This window comes from Myotis nattereri, assembly GCF_964212035.1.
Source record: "Myotis nattereri genome assembly, chromosome: 12".
Classification (NCBI taxonomy): Eukaryota; Metazoa; Chordata; class Mammalia; order Chiroptera; family Vespertilionidae; genus Myotis; species Myotis nattereri.
The window spans coordinates 3,346,461-3,365,539 of record NC_138087.1 but is presented as its reverse complement, the minus strand read 5'-3'; the positions used below and the strand labels follow the sequence as shown (position 1 = coordinate 3,365,539).

Here is a 19,079-nt window from a genome sequence, read left to right as displayed (position 1 = left end):
AATGGCGTAAGCTGGGCCCTCTCTAGAGAAGAAACCTGAGTTCCCTATGATCAATGCCAGAGCCCCGCCAGTAGGCGAGGGAATCCAAAGGCAGTTGCTGGGCATGGAGGCCAGAGGGACGTAGGGTATCAAGGAGACAAAACTGAACCTCACATCACCCTACTTGGCCCAGAGATGGCTGGTAGTCAATGACGGGTAAGACTCCACAGGGTGGGGCAACCTAAGACAGGCACAGTCGGGGGCCAGTAGGAGAAAACTTGGGGTGCAACAAAGGTGGGGCACAGACCCCCCTCCCCAATGGTGCAGGGGCTTGAACACTCGCCCCTTCTGAGGAAGGTCTCCTGTCCCCATGGCTGCTTCCTGCTTCCCATGCCCAGCTCAGATCGGGACCCAGGTAAAGACAGAGACTGGCTGACAGCAGCTTCCCTCTCACTGCAACAGGACTTGTTTCCCATTTCTACCTGGGACCACAGGGAAAGGGGAAGCTGAAGGAAAGGGCTGTGTCAGGATGCTGCCTTCTTCCCTTTCTTCTCCCTCTTTTTTCTAAACACTTCCATGCCTTGTAGTTCTTTTGCTTTCTCTTCTTTTTCTACTACCCTCCATTTTCCATATCAGCTGGATCCAGAGGGCACAGCTTACTCCTCCTCAGACATCGACACCACCATCAACCACGGCCCTGATGGACCCTTTGATGCAGCCCTTCAACTTGCTGACGCTTCGGGAAGCCCGTCGCCAGCGAAGCCGCCCGCTAGCCAGACCAACAAAGACAATCAAACCAACAACTTGAGGACAGCTGAAATCCCTTGACTGAAGAGGCTGGCAACCTTCTACAGGAATGGGGCTCCTTCTGCGCTCCATCCACTATGTTTATAGCTATGCTCACTATCATTGCTTGCCACTCTTCTTCCGAGACTTAAATGGCCCAATCTGAGAGGTGGCCACTGATTTGCATGCGTGATCATTTAAAAAATAAAAAAGGGGGAATTTGCCGGAAGCCGGTCCATCCTTGCTGCTTGACACAGTCGCTGCAGGAAAGAAACATCTGCACAGCATATGTTTCAAGGGACTTGGCGTATATAGCATACTGTTCTTAATATGTTTGCTCCCCTTAGTGCTGTGTTTTAACCAAGGTCACCTCTACAAGAAAGGTTGTTTCCCCAGGTAGGAATTTTTCCCTGAAGTCAGGGAGGGGATGAAACTCCTTAACTAAGTGCCAGGCGGGTAGTTAATCACTTTAACTACAAACAATCATGCTTAAGCTACATAATCTTTACTCCCTGGAATGGAGATAAGAAACGCCCTAACCTTTGTAATAGAAATTGACAGGATTAAAATCAACTGGTATAAATATGGATGTAACAAAACAATAAACAGCAGAACCTCTCTGGAGATCGAGACCAGAACTTGGCTGGAGATTCTGGCTAGGCTGCTGATCAACTGAACGCTGTCTCCGTGTCATTCCTTCTTCGCCGACTCCGTCTACGCCTTTAGGAACCCCTGGACCTGCTGGGGTTGGACCCCAGCATTAGCCCACCCGCCGTATTCAGCAGACCTTGCTCCTTCGGATTACCACTTGTTCTGATTGATGGCACATGTACTTTCTGAGCAGCACTTCAAAACGTACGAAGAAGTGGAAAACTGGGTCTCTGAATGGTTTGCCTCAAAACAAGAAAAGTTCTATTGGGATGGTATCCACAAATTACCTGAAAGATGGGGGAAATGTGTAGCTAGCGATGGACATTACTTTGAATAAAGCACTTTTGATGTTTCTCTTGAAATTACCGTGTTTCCTTGATGACAAACTCCGCATTATTAACTGGTACACCTGGTATTTCCAAACTGGTACTCTAGAGTCCTGTGTTAAATGCCTGTGGTTTTTAGGAGTGAGAGGCAAATAAATGAACCATCAAGTCAACTTATGTTCTTAGTAACAGAGCAAACCCCACCTCTGGGCAAAATAAAATAGGGCATGTTTTCTTTGATTACAAAATCTGCATTATTAACTGGTACACCTGGTAAATTCACTTCTCCATCCAAGCCTAAACTTAAGTAATCAGCTCTAAAAAGCAGAGATGAAACTAAATTTTAAAATGCGCCAGTAAAAGCAGTGCTTGAGTGGATCCTGCATGTCTGTGGTTCCTGAATGCTCTATGTGAGGAACAGCGAGGAATAAAGAGCCTGAGGGACAGGATGCCTCATCCTCCTAGATGTGCTGGGGTAGTGCAGGGCCCGGGGGAGGGGAGTGCAGGGCCCGGGGCTGAGGTCACCCAGACAGGACCCAGGAGGTCCTCTGGGCTGACAGAGGTGAGTGTACTAGCAGGTGAAGAGGAGCCGATTACCATGCATACGGCCAGGCTCCTGCTTTAAGGGTCCAGGCTCCACGGGGTCCCTCCAGGCCACAGTCACTCGTCACTCTGGGTACAGTCGTCAATCAGGTAGGTCATGAGTCCAAATGGATGGCCACCCCAGACCGGACTGGTCAACATAAGGGTTGCCACCTGGCCCTGACAAGCTCATGAAGATACTCTCTTCCTTCACACGTGAGAACCACATGCTTCGCATCATTTCCTGTACTTTTGGGAGTAACCCCCAACAAAGGACTTCAGTACAGTTTCTTGTTCTGACAAAAGCACTGCCCTCATCTCAAGAGCAGAGTATATTTAGAAACATGACATCACCAAGAACTAGGTCGACACAACGAGACTCTGCACCCAAGTCCTCGCCATGTTACTATAGATTTCTCCCCGGAAACTGGTCGCCACTCACAATACTTGCTGGCCTCAGTCGCAGTCCCATCCTAGACCCGGCCTCCCGCTGGCCTCCTCTGGTCCTGCCAAAGGCTATCTTATTAAAGAGCTACTGCAGATTCACAGCAACACGGAGAAGAAGGTGCGGCGGTTTCCCCCGTGTCCCGCCCCCTCTAGCCTCCCTCATTATCCACATCCCCCACTGCAATGGCACCATCGTTCCGGCTGAGGAACCACACGGACACAGCACAACCCCCCACAGGGACACTGGGAGCACTCGGGTCTCATACACTGCGTGGGCTTAGACAACTTACAATGACGTATGATGTGTCCGTCTTTAGAAGACCACACAGAATGTTCTCACTGCCCCAAAAGTCCTCTGTGCCCACCTGTTCATCCCTCTCTCTCTCCAAACCCTAGCAAACTCAGGTCTTTTTTATTTTTTGTTGATTTCAGAGAGGAAGGGAGAGGGAGAGAGAGAGAGAAACACCAATGATGAGAGAGAATCATTGATTGGCTGGTGAGGTCTGGCGTGGGGGGTGGGGGCGGGCTGGAGGGAGTCAATGGGGAAAAGAGGGAACATATATAACACTTTCAACAAGAATGATGGGAAAACCTATATAATAAAGAGGAAATATGCATATTGACAATCACTCCGCCACAAAGATGGCGGTGCCCACGGCAGAGGTGTTGGAGGGGGATGTTTCTGTAACACAAGATGGTTGCCCCCACAGCAGAGGCCAAGTTCCCGTAATGAGCCTTAACGAGCAACCAGCAGGGACCTGAGGCTGCGCCCCCCCACACCCCCTGTGGATCTTGACTGGGGACCTCAGGCCACACCCCCATCCAGCAGGGATTGATGGGGGACCTCAGGCCAGCTCCCCCCACCCAGCGGGGATTGATGGGGGACCTCAAGGTGTGCCCCCCACCCTGGTGCTGGGCCAGGGGACTTCAGGCCGCACACACCCGCCCAGCGGGGCTTGACAAGGGACCTGAGGCTGCACCCCCTGCCTGGTGGGGCTTGATGGGGGACCTCAAGGTGCGCCCCCTGCCCTGGCCCGGGCTGGGGACCTGAGGCTGTGTCCCCTGCCCAGCAGGGCTTGACAAGGGTGGGACCGGCCGGGTCTGGATCTCGCCCAATGGGGGTGGGTCGGGCCGGGTCTGGGTCTTGCGTGATTTTGAGGCGCACGTGGGTGAGCAGGGACTTCACTCTGGGTCCCGTGGTGCGCCCCAGACTCTGACAGGAGGAAGATTTTCATATACATTTTACTAATTTTCTTTCATCTCTGGCACTTCTATTATAGAGAAAGGGCAAATAGCAACATTAAAATATTTCCTCTAATTAATTCCCTTTTAATGTGCACAAATTTCGTGCACCGGGCCACTAGTACTAAAATAAAGAAATAAAAAGTAGATTCCCTAGCCCATGACGGGCACTTACATGTGTTATTCATTTATATCACAGAAAGTTGAAGGTAGTTATTAGCATCCCTGCTTAAAGAGAAGCAGCTTCGGACAGGAACGCAGGAATGCCCGAAGGCCCTCTGACCTGCTGCTCACCGGAGACAAGGCCGGGCTGCTCAGCCCTCCTCCCCGCTTCCAGGTGGAAAGTGACCATTGCAATCACATGCACAGGAACAGCTTTCAGTCCTGTTCACAGCACGGCGTGTGCAGTTCCCATGGGCAGAGAGATGAGGAGGGTCACTACCACCACCCAGCTCAGGGCGCCCAGGAGTGCGGCTCCTCAAACGTGGCCACGTGGGCCACTCGAGCGGGGTGCACCCCAGCGGTGTCACTGAGGCATGGGCAGAGGAAGGGTTTTCATGCTAATATCTATGAAAACCAGATTTCTTAACCAAGCTTCACTTCTGTCCTTCCAGCTCCACCTTCACAGCCTGTAAGAGGTTCCCACTGCTCCTGTGAGTCGGACAAATATTTCCCTTGACAACTGTTTCCTTGTTACTCTCTTGGCTGATGTTCTTCGTGAGAACTGAAAGGCATTTATCCCCAAGGGAAGCATTAGATTTTACCACGGGGGCAGGGATCATTTTCAACACTCCCCTCTGTTCTTTGTTTTACAGAAAGCTCTGGTTTTGTTTCACTTTCAGCTGGAGACTTAAATGACACCAAGCAAAGCCTCCTTAGTTTAGATTTCCAGGTAAAAAAGTTTTCTGCTTTAAGTTTCTGCTACAGCATGTGGAATGGTTATAATATTTGGGTGTTTTATGTTGTAAATATGTTAACATTTCAGGAAATTAGCTCTTACTAATAGATGTTTAAAGTTTAAAATGTGCATTATTCTGTTTACTTGTTTTACTCAGGGTAAAAAACTTCTCAAGTATTTCAAACTTTATGGAGTTGGGATTAAATATATTTTTATATGTTTAAATAGAATTACATGCTCAGTAGAAGTGTAAGTTAGTTTGACATTTTTTGCTTTCTCTATTTTTAAGTCCTAAAAGAACATAAAGGGTTAATGAAAACTTTTTTTCATTTTAAGCTGAGTGAGGTGAAAGGGATAACAGGCATCTCTCAGCTTCATGGAGAAGTTTAAAATTCTAAATTTAATGTTTTAAAACCTTACTTAAGAGTTCTGATAAAAAAAACTTTAAGGAAAAAAACAGTAAGTGAACTGCGATTTACAGATGATATTTATGTGGGATGAACACAATGAGCGCTAAAAAAAGAATTCACTTGATCAAAATAATACTTGCTGTGATTAGAGTGCCATAAAATCTTTACCTTGGGAAACATTAACTCAATTGCAACGTTGCTTATTAAATATTAAATGCAGTGCGGAACTCTATAAATTACTGAAAATCACAAAGGCACAGGCGTGAAGGATAACATGAGTACTGAGAGGCCATTTCATAAAAATTACTTAAACATTTCAATGAGATTATTTAGATTCTAATTTTGTTAAAGTTAAGGGAGCTCTGCAAATTTATTTCTGTACATATCTATTTAGATTTCTGGATTAGTAAAAGTAGGCCAACTTGGAGGGAAATAGAAAGACGAACGCAGATGGTTTCCAGGATGGGGTGAGCTCAGCAGCTGGTGAGTGTTTGCAGGTGGCCCAGGGACAACAGGACCCCGGACTTCCCCCCACCCCCTCCCTGGCACAGGGCGGCAAGGCCAGAGCTCCCAGGCCAGCCCAGCGCTGAGGCCCTCCAGCAGGGCCTGCTTGCCCTGCCACCCGCACATTCTCCCCCCAGCCCCCCTCCCAGTCCCCTTTCCCTAAGCTTCCCTTGCTGCCTTTGTTATTCCTTTCTGGGGGTGGCTTGCTCTCTGAACCCATGTTTACAATTTTTGCAGTCAATCAGCTAAGGGATTTTCTCCTTCCTTACATTTTGCACGTTAGTTTTTTTTTAAAGTTACAAAAAGTTGTTCTAATATTGTTTCCTTTCAATGACTTATAGTCAAGATTTCAGAATGACTGCGGTAACTAATGTGCAGATACCTGAACAAAGGTTGCAGTGCTGGGCTAGCTGACATAATACTTTAGTGGCGGCAAGTCAGGATCTGACCCAAGGACAACATGGCTAGAGGAAGATGATTTCTTTCGATAAAGTTATAAAAAGAACTACTGAGATTCAAGAGGCAAACTGAGCAGATGGCACACCCTCTTCTCCTCTCACCAGATCCCTAGAAATAAGAGAAGACATATGATCAACAAATACACACATGCGTACGCAGCTACACTAGAAAATAAGAACTCCTGCTGAGGAGGACCGGGGAGGAGCCCTCAAACACGGGAGAACACGAAGTAAGAGAGCCCGCAGAGGGGAGAAGGATAAATTAAAACAACAACACAGCCCTATACATTGTAGTAAAACTTCTGAATATTAAAGGTAAATTAAAAATATGAAAAAGTTTCTATAGAGAGAAAAACAGATTTCTTAAGAAGAGATGAAAATATGATTAAATATAAAGTTTTCACTAATAACACTAGATATAAGAAACTAATGGAATAATATCTGTAAAGTATTGATGGCAAATAATTTCAAAATAATTCTATTTTTAACTAAACAGAATATTTTCTGAATATGAAAATTTAAAATTTTTACAACTCACAACATTCTCTTCTAGGACATGGATATATTTCAGCAGGAAATAACATGAATCTCAGGGAACTTCTGCTTCTAATAATGGCAGGCTAGGCCATCAGAGCGGCTGATACACTGAGAATAATTAGACAAGATAGGATAGTAACAGGGCCAGCATACGGGACTGGACTGAGACCCACAGAGGTTCAGGAAACTTTCCTTCTGGCGGCACCTGTGGGTCCAGAAGAAGTGGAGAGAAGCTTAGTCTATGACTTTACAACAGCCTCTTCAGGCAAAAGAAACAAAAATCAAGGAAAAGGACCAAGCAAGCAGCAGCATGGTGGGGAAGGGATGCTGGGAAAATCTCCAGGCTTGATTTGGGGCACAAAGTGCCTCCATCACTCAATCTATAATTGGTAGTGCCCTTAGCTTCATGCCCAAAGTAGATATCAATGCTTTTGGGATAAAGAATACATCATCCACCCTGGCCGGTTTAGCTCAGTAGATAGAGCATAGGCCTACAGACGAAAGGGTCCCGGATTCGACTCCAGTCAAGGGCACCTACCTTGGTTGCAGGCTTTTCCTCTGCCCAAGCCATGGCCGGGTCTCGCACAGGAGGCAACCAATCGATGTGTTTCTCTCACATCGGTATTTCTCTCTGTCTTTCCCTTGCTCTAAAACTCAATGGAAAAATATCCTCGGGTGAGGATTAAAAAATAAATTTATTAATAATAATAATAATAAAAGGATAATATTTAAGAATACATCATCCTAGGTCTTCAACATATTTTCATATTTTTTATACACAATGTCTGTCATGCAATCAAAAGCCATCAAGCATACAAACCGATCAACATGGCTCAAGACTTAAAGAAGTACACTACAGAAACGACTACTTAAAGAAATACAGATTACAGAGGGTCCTAAAAATGGAGTCTTCAGACACAAACTTAAAAAAATGTGATAAGTCGCTTACTGTTTAGGAGGTGCGTGCAGGCCCCCAGTCAGTGGCCCAGCCTGATGTCCACGGCAGGGGGCAGGCCGCCGGCTCACAGCGCCCGCACCTCCCTCCCTCCCTCCCTCCTTGGGCAGAATGCATTCCATGGGTATTCACTACTGCCACCTGCACACGGCGGGACGCTCTGTCATTACACACATTGTTCTCATTAAAAAGCAAATTATACTTGGAAAAAAGAGTGATAAGTATGTTCAAAAAAGTAAAAAATAAGATTAAAATTTTCAGTAGAGTCAGAAGAACCCATTGACAACTCAAAAAACTACAAAACAAACAAACTGCACAACATAAATAAGGAAGTCAGTGTGTGGATTTAATAGCAGATAAACCACAATTGAAAAGATAATTAGTGAGCTGAAAGACAGATTAAAAGAATAACTAGGATGAACCACTGAATCTCAGAAGGATGAAAAATAAAAGGCAGGAAGAGAGACATTAAAGACATAATAAGAAACAAACAAAAACAAACTCATAGATAGAGAAAACAAACTGATGGTTGTCAGATGGCAGGGGGTTTTGGAGGGTTGGGGTCTGGGTGAAAAGATGAAAGGTTTACGTAGTACAAACTGGCAATTACAAAACAGTCCTGGGGATGTAAAGTACAGCACAGAGCATAGTAACATTGTAATAACTATGTATAGTGTGAGGTGGATGCTAGACTTATCAGAGTGATCACTTCATAAGTTATATAAATGTTTAACTAACTATGCTGTACGCCTGAAACAAATATAATAGAGTGTCAACCAATCCTATATCCTATATAATAAAAGGCTGATATGCAAATTGACTGAAAGGCGGAATGGCCGGTCACTATGATGTGCACTGACCACCAGGGGACACACGCTCAATGCAGGAGCTGCCCCCTGGTGGTCAGTGCACTCCACCATGGGGAGCACTGCTCAGCCAGAAGCCAGGCTCACTGCTGGCAAGCACAGAGGTAGTGGCGCGAGCCTCTCCCGCCTCTTCAGCAGTTGGACATCCCCCAAGGGCTCCCGGACTGCAAGAGAGCACAGGCTGGGCTGAGGGACCTACCCCCTGAGTGCACGAATTTTGTGCACCAGGCCTCTAGTTGAAAAATAAAAAAAGTAAAAACCCAAACATAAAAAATAAAAATGACATAAGAAAAAGACTATCATACATGCAATTGTAGTTCTAAAAAGAAAGAGGAGAGAGAAGCAAGAAAGTATTTGAAGAGACAAGGGCTTAGAAGTTTCAAAATCTGATGAATATGAGGCTACAGGTTCAAAAGTGCTATTTAAAAAAACCCACAAGAAAATCCTATATAAACAGAGTAAAACAGCTGAAAACCAAAGCCAAGAGAACATTTTAAAAGCAGCCAGGAAAAAAAGTAACTTTTAAGGGAGAAATAATTAGATTGACACATGACCACTGAATAGAAACTATGGAAACAAGAAGACATTGGAATGAAATCTTCAAAATGCTAAACAAAAATACTTGTCAACCTATAATTTCATATCTAGAGAATATAGCCTTTCAGAGAAAACATAAATATTTTCAGACAAACAAAAAGAGAACTGCTCATCAGTTGTCCTGCACTAAAAGAATTAAAAATCTTTATCAATCGGAAATAAAATAATCCTATAGAAAACTGATGATGCTGGAAGAATAAAGATAATCAAAAAGGATAAATGTTTAGGTAGGTCTAAATTAGTGGTTCTCCTCTGGGAACAGGATAATTCCCTCTATACCCTACGATATATTTGGTGATGTCTAAAGGCATTTATGGTTGTCACAAATGAAGGGAAGGTATTAAGGGCATCCACTGGCTTGAGGCAAGGCCATCCCCCAACAAGAAAGAACTGTTCAACACAAATGTTAATAGTGCTGAGCCTGAGAGAGCCTGATATAAATAAAATGTGAGTATAAAACACAACAATAATAATCTTCTGAGGGTTTAACATGTGTAAAGAAGTAAAATATATGACAAAAGCAGCACACGTGCCAGGGTGAAGTGGAAGGTGTCCTGATCCTTGCATTGTACAGGAAATGGCAAAGGTACTGATTTGTATTAGACTTGATAACTCAAGGATGTGTGTGGTAAACTGTATAAAAAAACAGAATAGTAAAGGTGTATAGTTGCTAATGTAGTAATAAAAAATAAGTAATCAATTTTTTAAAAAGCAAGCAAGAATAGAAAGAAAAAAAACACACAAAACAAAACAAAAAAACACCACCACAGCCCAGGCAGGATAAGTAGGAAGCAAATAGAAAACAGATTTAACCCAAAATATATCAACTGCTACATTAAATATAAATAGACTAAACATTCCAACTGAAAGACAAAGGTTGTTAGATTGCATTAACAAAGATGTGCTATAGAATGTATCTATACTAATAAAAGGGTAATATGCTAATTAGACTGGGAAACCTTCTGGACAAAGGCATGGTGGCGGGGCCGAGGCAGAGGCAGTTAGGGGTGATCAGGCCAGGAGGGGAGGGCAGTTGGGGGTGATCAGGCTGGTGGAGGGGGCAGTTAGGGGTGAGAAGGCCAGCAGGGGGGCCATTTGGGGGTGAGCAGGCTGGCGGGGGAGGCAGTTGGGGGCAAGCAGGCTGGCAGGCAGAGTGGTTAGGGGTGATCAGGCAGGCAGGCAGGTGAGTGGTTACGAGCCAGCAGTTCAGGATTGCGAGAGGGATCGGGCCTAAATCAGCAGTCGGACATCCCCTGAGGGGTCCCAGATTGGAGAGGGTGCAGGTCGGGTTGAGGGACACCCACCTCATGCACGAATTTTGTGCACTGGGCCACTAGTATTGAAATATAAGACACTAGAAAATAAAATAAAATGATGCAAAAAATATTCTAAGTAGACATTATCCAAAAGAAAGCAGCTACATTAATAGACAAAATAGATCTATGACAAAAAGCACATTAGAGATACAGAAAGTACATCATGATAAAAGCACCAGAAAAACAAAACTATATATAAATGTGCATATACCTAAAACATAGCCTCAAAATATGTTAGTAAATATGACCAAAGTGATTATAAATATTAAACTACATCCAAAAATAAACCCAAAGGGTAATATAGTTCAAAAACAATATTATCTCAATTGTAAAGTAAAATTAAAACAAAAATACTTCCAGAAGACATATGTGCAAGAATGTTTATAATAGCAAAAAACTGGAAAAATTAAGTATCATCAAATTGTTCAATAACTTATGAAATGAAAATAGAGTGTACAGGCCTGATGGATTTATATACACTGACATACAGGGTGAGGCAAAAAGTAGGTTTATAGAAATTTGTATGGAAAATCTTTAAAATAAAAGCCTAAGTTACCATTACAGCGGAATGACCAAAACGACTGATCGCTATGATGTGCACAGACCACCAGGAGGCAGACGCTCAATGCAGGAGCATCCCCCTCGTGGTCAGTGCACTCCCACAAGGAGAACACCAGTCAGCCAGAAGCTGGGCTCACGGCTGGCGAGTGCTGAGGTGGTGGCGGGAGCCTCTCCTGCCTTCGCAGCAGCGCTAAGGAGCAGTGAGCTAAGCAGTAAGGAGCGAGGGGTCCCAGATTGCAAGAGGGTGCAGGCCGGGCTGAGGGACTTCCCCTCCAATGCATGAATTTTGTGCACCAAGCCTCTAGTACAGCCGTGGGCAAACTACGGCCCGCGGGCCCGATCCAGCCCGTTTGAAATGAATAAAACTAAAAAAAAAAAAAAGACCGTACCCTTTTATGTAATGATGTTTACTTTGAATTTATATTAGTTCACACAAACACTCCATCCATGCTTTTGTTCTGGCCCTCCGGTCCAGTTTAAGAACCCATTGTGGCCCTCGAGTCAAAAAGTTTGCCCACCCCTGCTCTAGTAATACAATAATTAACACAATAATAATACAAGAATAAAGTGTTTTGCATACTCACAACTGTAAGCCTACTTTTACCCTATCCTGCATATGTCCATATTTTATTACTGAGTGGAGGGAAAATAAATTGTGGCATAATATATATCAAACAATTCTTTAGTGTTTAAATATATACTAGAGGCCTGGTGCACAAAAATTTGTGCACTGGGGGGGTCCCTCAGCCTGGCCTGTGCCCTCTTGCAGTCTGGGACCCCTTGGGGGGGGTGACCACCTGCTGGTTTAGGCCCGCTCCCTGGGGAATTGGGTCTAAGCTGGCAGTCAGACAGCCTCTGATAGCCTGGGAGCCCTCGGGGGATGTCCACTTGCCAGCGGGGAGCAGCCTAAGCTGCAGTAGGACATCCTTAGTGCTGCTGAGGAGGTGGGAGAGGCTCCCACCACCACCGCTGTACTGGCAGCCATCAGCCTGGCATGTGGCTGAGCAGAGCTCCCCCTGTGGGAGCACACTGACCACCAGGGGGCAGCTCCTGCATTGAGTGTCTGTCCCCTGGTGGTCAGTGTGTGTCATAGTGACCAGTCATTCCCAATCTTTCTGCTGTTAGGGTCAGTTTGTATATTACCCTTTTATTAAATAGGATAGAGGCCTGGTGCACAGGTGGGAGCCGGCTGGTTTGCCCTGAAGGGTGTCCCGGATCAGGGTGGGGGTCTCGCTTGGGTGCCTGGCCACCCTGGATGAAGGGATGATGGCTGTTTGCAGCTGGTCACACCCCCTTCAGGGTGGGGGTCCCCACTGGGGTGCCTGGCCAGTCTGGGTGAGGGGCTGAGGGCTGTTTTCAGGCTGGCGGGTGACTGAAGCTCCCAACCTCCTTTCTTTTTTTTTATTCTGGGATTTATTTACCTTCTATGGCTGTCACTGGAACTGAGAGCTGGCTTTAGCTCTGAGGCTCGGCTCCAGCTCTGAGGCCCGGCTGGCTGAAAGCAGGTTTCTGGGGATTGTTTAGCTTCTATAATTGCAACATAGTTGCTTAGACTGCAGCTCAGAGGCCGGCAGCGGCAGGCGGGGAACCTTGGCTTCCTCCATCATTAGAGCAAGCAAGCCTCATGTTCGCTTCAGCTGCCTGGCTGCCGGCCGCCATCTTGGTTGGCAGTTAATTTGCATATCACCCTGATTAGCCAATGGGAAGCGTGTCGGAGGTATGGTTAATTACCATGTTTGTCCATTATTAGATAGGATATATATGTTTAGACGGGATCATGAAAGATACACTGAAATAGGGATTAGGAAACTATGGCCTATAGGCCAAATCATGTTTGTTTGTTTTTTAATTATATTTCTATTGATTTCAGAGAGGAAGGGAGAGGGAGAGAGAGATAGAAATATCAATGATTAGAAAGTATCATTTATCAGCTGCCTCTTGCTTGCACACACACACACACACACACACACACACACATCACCACTGGGGATCAAGCCCGCAACCTGGGCATGTGCCCTTGACCAGAATCGAGACTGGGACCCTTCAGTCCACAGGCCAGCACTCTATCTACTGAGCCAAACTAGCTAGGGCCTGTTTGTTTTTTTTAAACAAAGTGCCATCAGAACACTCTCATGCCTATCCATTATTTACTTATCTTCTATGGTTACTTTTAAAATTTTTAGTATTTATTTATTTTTAATCCTCACCCAAGGATATTTTTCTCCCATTGATTTTTTTAAAAAATATGTTTTTATTGATTCCAGACAGGAATGGAAAGGGAGAGAGAGAGAGAAACATCAATGATGAGAGAGATTCATTGATTGGCTGCCTCCTGCATAGCCCCTACTGAGGATTGAGCCCATAACCCCAGCTTGTGCCCTGACCTGGAATCAAACTGTGACCTCTTGGTTCACAGGTCGATGCTCAACCACTGAGCCCTGCTGGCCAGTCAGCCCAATGATTTTTAGAGAGAGTGGAAGGGAGGGAGGAGGGGGAGAGAGAGAGAGAAAGAGAGAGGGAAACATTGACATGAAAGAGACACATTGATTGGTTGCCTCTCACACACACCCTGACCTGGAGCTGGGGATCAAACCTGCAACCAAGGTACATGCCCTTGACTGGGAATCGAACCAGCAACCCTTCAGTCTGCAGGCTGACACTCGAACCACATTAGCCAGTGCCTCTGGCTACTTTGGGGCTACAGTAATAGCAAAGTTGAGTAGTGGATTTTTGTTAATTCTCGCCCAAGGATATTTTTAGAGAGTGCAAGGGAGGGAGGGAGAGAGGGAGGAAAGAAGGAAGGGAGGGAGGGAAAGAAGGAATGAGAGAGAGAGTCCGAGAGAGAGAGAGAGAGAGAGAGAGAGAGAGAGAGAGAGAGAGATTGGTTGCCTACCACACTTACCCTGACTGGGGCCAAGGATCAAACCTGCAACCCTTTGGTGTGCAAGCTGATGCTCTAACCATTTAGCAACACTCGCCAGGGCAAAGTTGACTAGTTTCGACAGCAACTGTTGGGCAGCAAAGCCAAAAACATTTACTCTCTAAACCTTGAAGAAAAAGTGTGCCTATCCTTGTACTAAACTATGAATTGCTTTTAAGGCAACTTATCTTTTATGCCTTATACACGTATATCATTTTAAATAAAAATACGATTTTTATAAATTTAAACAGATCTCTCTTTTTTTAAAGGGCAGTGCTATTATTATTCAACAGTCTCTAAAAAAACAATAATAACCAGAATGTATATGCAGCAGACCTAGGAAGGGCCTTAGAAAGGATTGATTTAGAGAGATTAGAACTCAGGAGAGAGAAATTGTGAATATGAACGTTATCTAAAAGTCTCTATGGGTTATCCTGTGGACAATGAATTGTAGCTCAACCCAAGGCAGACCTTTTCACAGAGATTTCAAAACATGTACATGGAGTTCCCCATTCCTGGAAAGGACATGCCTGCAGAGACTCACTCACAGCCCAAGTCCCACCCAGCGAAGCCCCATCAGAAACGATGCAGGACGCGAGGAGACAGCCCATCATGAAGCACACGGAGGAACAAGCTGAAGGGAGAGCCCTGTCAAGGACTATGCGGTTCTGTGCATGGGCATACGTATGAGGCTTGGAAACAGATCAAAATAAAGAATGCTTGGAATTAGGAGGAAACCTTGGGAAAGTGATTGCCATATGGGATGATTTGTTCATAACTCACCCATCTAGTTATGATACACCAGGTTCTGCCTGCAAGCAACACATGACTGTCTTGATTAAAAACTGTCAGTAACTCTTAGTTTCTCCAAACCAGGTTTCTGGGTCTTAGCAGAAATGGCACTGTTTGCCAGCTGATTCCTGGCGGTGGCAGCCTATGCTAGGCACTGTAAGGCGCTTGCCACCACCCCTGACTTCCAAAGCCTAAAGCATCCCCTCCACTGTGACTCTAGAAATGTACCCAGACACTGCTAAATGCGTGCCCTGGGGGCAAAATCGCCCCCAATCCAGAAGCACGGCTGTGAACTATCGCTAGCAAACTTTTGCTGCGAGCACTGCAGGCTGCACTATTAAGTCTCTGTTGTAACTATTCAACTCTGCCATTGTAGTGCAAAAGCGTAAACCACATATAAATAAACTAGAGGCCTGGTGCATGAAGTCCGTGCATGGGTAAGATCCCTAGGCCTGGCCAGTTATCAGGGCCAATCAGGGCCTTCCTGCTGCTGGCTGGGGCTTTCCTTCATTCCGTGCCGTCCCCTGGTGGTCATCCCACACCTATAGAACTCCCTCCTGGTCTCCCAGTTGAACTCCTGTGGGGGCAATTTGCTTATTAGGCTTTCATGTATATAGATGAATACAGCTATTGCAATAAAATATGTATGGATATTGAAATTTTAATTTCATATAATTTAATCTGTCTTAAAATATTACTTAAAAATTTAAAAGCATTAAAATATAAAAACCATTTAAGCACCCAGTACACTCAATTTGGCCTTGCGCCCCAATTTCCTCACCTCTGATCTCAGCTAATATCAACCCCACAGCCTGGTCCTCAGGCCCGTCCAGTGTCACTTTACTTCTGCCTGAAGCGAGGTCTGAGGTCAACAGCCATGCCAAGTAGCTCAGACACGTTGGGACTAAATTTTATTCATTACATGATTTAGATGTGACTCCAAATAGCCACTCCTTGACTGAACAGCAAAGCCGCAGCCCTATCCAAATATATCTACCCATTACCCCCAGCCCATTCACCCTGGGTGATCTCTTCCACCGCCTGACTGCAAGCCCATCCCCGAGATGCTTTCTGCATAGAAAAGTTTGTATTGCCCAGCTGGGGAGGCTCAGTGGTCGAGCGTCAACCTATGAACTGGGAGGTTATGGTTCCATTCCTGGTCAGGGCACACGCCTGGGTTAGTGGGCACGATCCCTGGTGTGGGGCATGCAGGAAGCAGTCAATCAATGATTCTCACTCATCATTGATGTTTCTACCTCGCCCTCTCCCTTCCTCTCTGAAATTAAATTTAAAAATTTTTTTTAAAGTTTGTATTTTCTACAGTTTTATATAAAGGGAATCATGTATGTTTCCTCTTATGTAAGACTTCTTTTATTCAATGTAATTATTTTGAGATCCACCCAATATTATTGCTAAGTAGTCCTTCACTGTATGGACATATTAGTTTGTTTTTCCATGAACATGCCGGTGGACATTTAGATAGCAATACTAATATAGCTGCTCTGCACATTTACACCCATGTCTCAATTGGTTGCCTCCTGCATGTGCCCCAACCTGACCAGGGCCCAGGCCAGGGAGGAGCCTGCAACTGGGTGCATATAACTTTTTGAATTAGTATTTTGGGTTTCTTCAAATATCTGAGAGTGGAAATGCTGGGTAATAAGATGGTTCTATTTTTGTTTTTTTAAATTAAATCTTTACTGTTGAAAGTCTGACATATGTCCCCTTTTTTTGCTCACTGACCCTTTTCTAGCCTGTCCCCATGCCCTACCCAAGGACTAAACCAGACTACTGTCTGTGTCCATGGGTTATACATATACGCATAAAAGTTCTTTGGTTGTTCTCTTCCCATCCACCCCACTCCCCTGCCTTCCTTCTAACACTCTGCAGTCTGTTCTATGCTTCTATGAGACTGGATCAATTCTGTTCATCAATTTATTTGGTTCATTCAATTCCACTTATTTGATACTTACCATGTGATGCTTGTCTTTCCCTGACTGACTTATTTTACTTAGCATGATGCTCTCCAGGTCTCTCCATGCTGTCTCAAAGACTAAGAAATCCTGCCTTTTTACAGCTGCATAGTATTCCATGGTGTAAATGTACCACAGCTTTTTATCAATGCATCTACTGATGGGCACTTGGGCTGTTTGCAGATCTTAGCTATTGTAAATTGTGCTGCTATGAACATAGAGCTCATACAGTCGTTATAATTGGTGCTTCAGGTTTCTTAGGATATATTTCTAGAAGTGGGATCACTGGGTTAAATGGCAGTTCCATTTTTAATTTTTGGAGGAAATGACATACTGTTTTCCATAATGGCTACACTAGTCTGCATTCCTACCAGCAGTGTACTAGGATGCCCTTTTCTCCAGATACTTGCCAGCACTTGTCATTTGTTGATTTGTAGATGATAGCCATTCTAACAGATGGGAGGTGATACCTCATTGTCATTTTAATTTGCATCTCTCTGATGATCAGTGACTTTGAACATTTTTTCATATGTTTCTTGGCCTTCAGTATGTCCACTTTGGAGAAGTGTCTATTTAGGTTCTTTGCCCATTTTTTAATTAGATTGTTTGTCTTCCTATTGCTAAGTTGTATGAGTTTAGGATATTAACCCTTTATCAGATGTATCATTGCCAAATAAGTTATCCCATACAGTGGGCTTTTTTGTTTTGTTCATAGTTTCTTTTGCTCAGCAGAAGCCTTTTATTTTGATGTAGTCTCATTTGTTTTTATCATTAGTTTTCTTTGCCCCTAGAGATATATCTGTAAACATATTGTTACAAGAGCTATCTGAGATTTTATGGCCTATGGTTTCTTCTAGGATTTTTATGGTTTTCACATCTTACATTTTGTTCACTTTGAGTTTATTCTTGTGTATGGTGTAAGTTGGTGGTTTAATTATATATCTTTGCATGTATCTGTCCAATTTTCCCAACGCCATTTATAGAAGAGACTGTCCTGACTCCATTATATGTGTTTGCTAACTTTGTCAAATATTAATTGAGCATAGTATCTTGGGTTGATTTCTGGGGTCTCTTTTCTGTTCCATTGATCTATATGTCTGTTCTTGTGCCAGTACCAAGCTGGTTTAATTACAGTGGCTTTGTAGTATAGCTTGATATCTGGTATTATGATCCCTCCAACTTTGTTCTTCTTTTTTAAGATTGCTGAGGCTATTTGGGGTCTTTTGTGGTTCCATATAACTTTTTGGAGTATTTGTTCTAGATCTATGAACTATGCCATTGGTATTTTAATAGGGATTGCATTGAATCTGTAGATTACTTTGTGTAATATGGACATTTTAATGATGTTGATTCTATCAATCCATGAACATGGTATATTCTTCAACTTGTTTATATCTTGCCCTATCTCTTTTTTCAATGTCCTGTAGTTTTCTGATTATCAGTCCTTTACTACCTTGGCTAAGGTTATTCCTAAGTATCTTAATTTTTTTGTTGCAATGGTAAATGAGATTGTTTGTTTAGTATATCTTCTTGAGAATTCACTATTGGTGTAAAAATGCCATAGAATTCTGGGTGTTAATTTTGTATCTTGCTACATTGCCGAATTCCTTTATTAAATCTAGTAGTTATTTGGTGGAGTCTTTAGGGTTTTCTATGTACAATATCATGTCACCTGTGAAAATGAAAGTTTTACTTCCTCCTTTACAATTTCAATGCCTTTTATCTCTTCTCTTGTCTGATCGCTGTGGCTAGAACTTCCAGTACTATGTTGAATAAGAATGGCAAAAGCAGACATCCCTGTCTTGTTCCTGTTCTTAGGGGAATGGTTTTAGATTTGGCCCATTGAGTATGATGTTTGCTATAGGTTTGTCACATGTCCTTTACTAGAGACCCAGTGCACGAATTTGTGCACAGGAGGGGTCCCTTGGCCTGGCCAGCAATCAGGGCAGCTGGCTGGGGAAAGGGTCCGTAAGAGGTTGGCTATGGGAGCGCACTGACCACCAGGAGGCAGCTCCTGCGTTGACCGTCCTCCCCCTGGTTGTCAGTGCATGCCATAGTGACCAGTTGTTTGGTTGACCAGTTGTACAGTTGCTTAGGCTTTTATATATATACTAGGGGCCCAGTGCACAAAGATTTGTGCACGGGGGTGGGGGGTTGAGGGGGGTCTTTCAGTCCGACCTGCACCCTCTCTAATCTGGGAGCCCTCAGGGGAGCCATCTCCAATTGGGAGTTTCTGTCTTTGCAATCATATGAGCAAACTGTCTGAGACCTACAACCCA

General features: G+C 44.3%; 2 protein-coding genes across 3 annotated transcripts in view; one reads left to right on the top strand and one right to left on the bottom strand.

Moving 5' to 3' along the window:
• Positions 1-19,079, bottom strand: part of CENPP (centromere protein P) — a gene marked incomplete at its 5' end in the record, with an annotated part of 260,881 nt that overhangs the window by 25,129 nt on the left and 216,673 nt on the right. The window lies entirely within an intron of this gene.
• The window catches only part of ECM2 (extracellular matrix protein 2), a 68,341-nt gene continuing 53,994 nt past the window's right edge, over positions 4,733-19,079 (top strand). The window contains exon 1 of the mRNA XM_081103204.1: positions 4,733-4,905. The gene's annotated coding sequence lies outside the window, so the exon portion shown is untranslated. The remainder of the gene's footprint in view (positions 4,906-19,079) is intronic.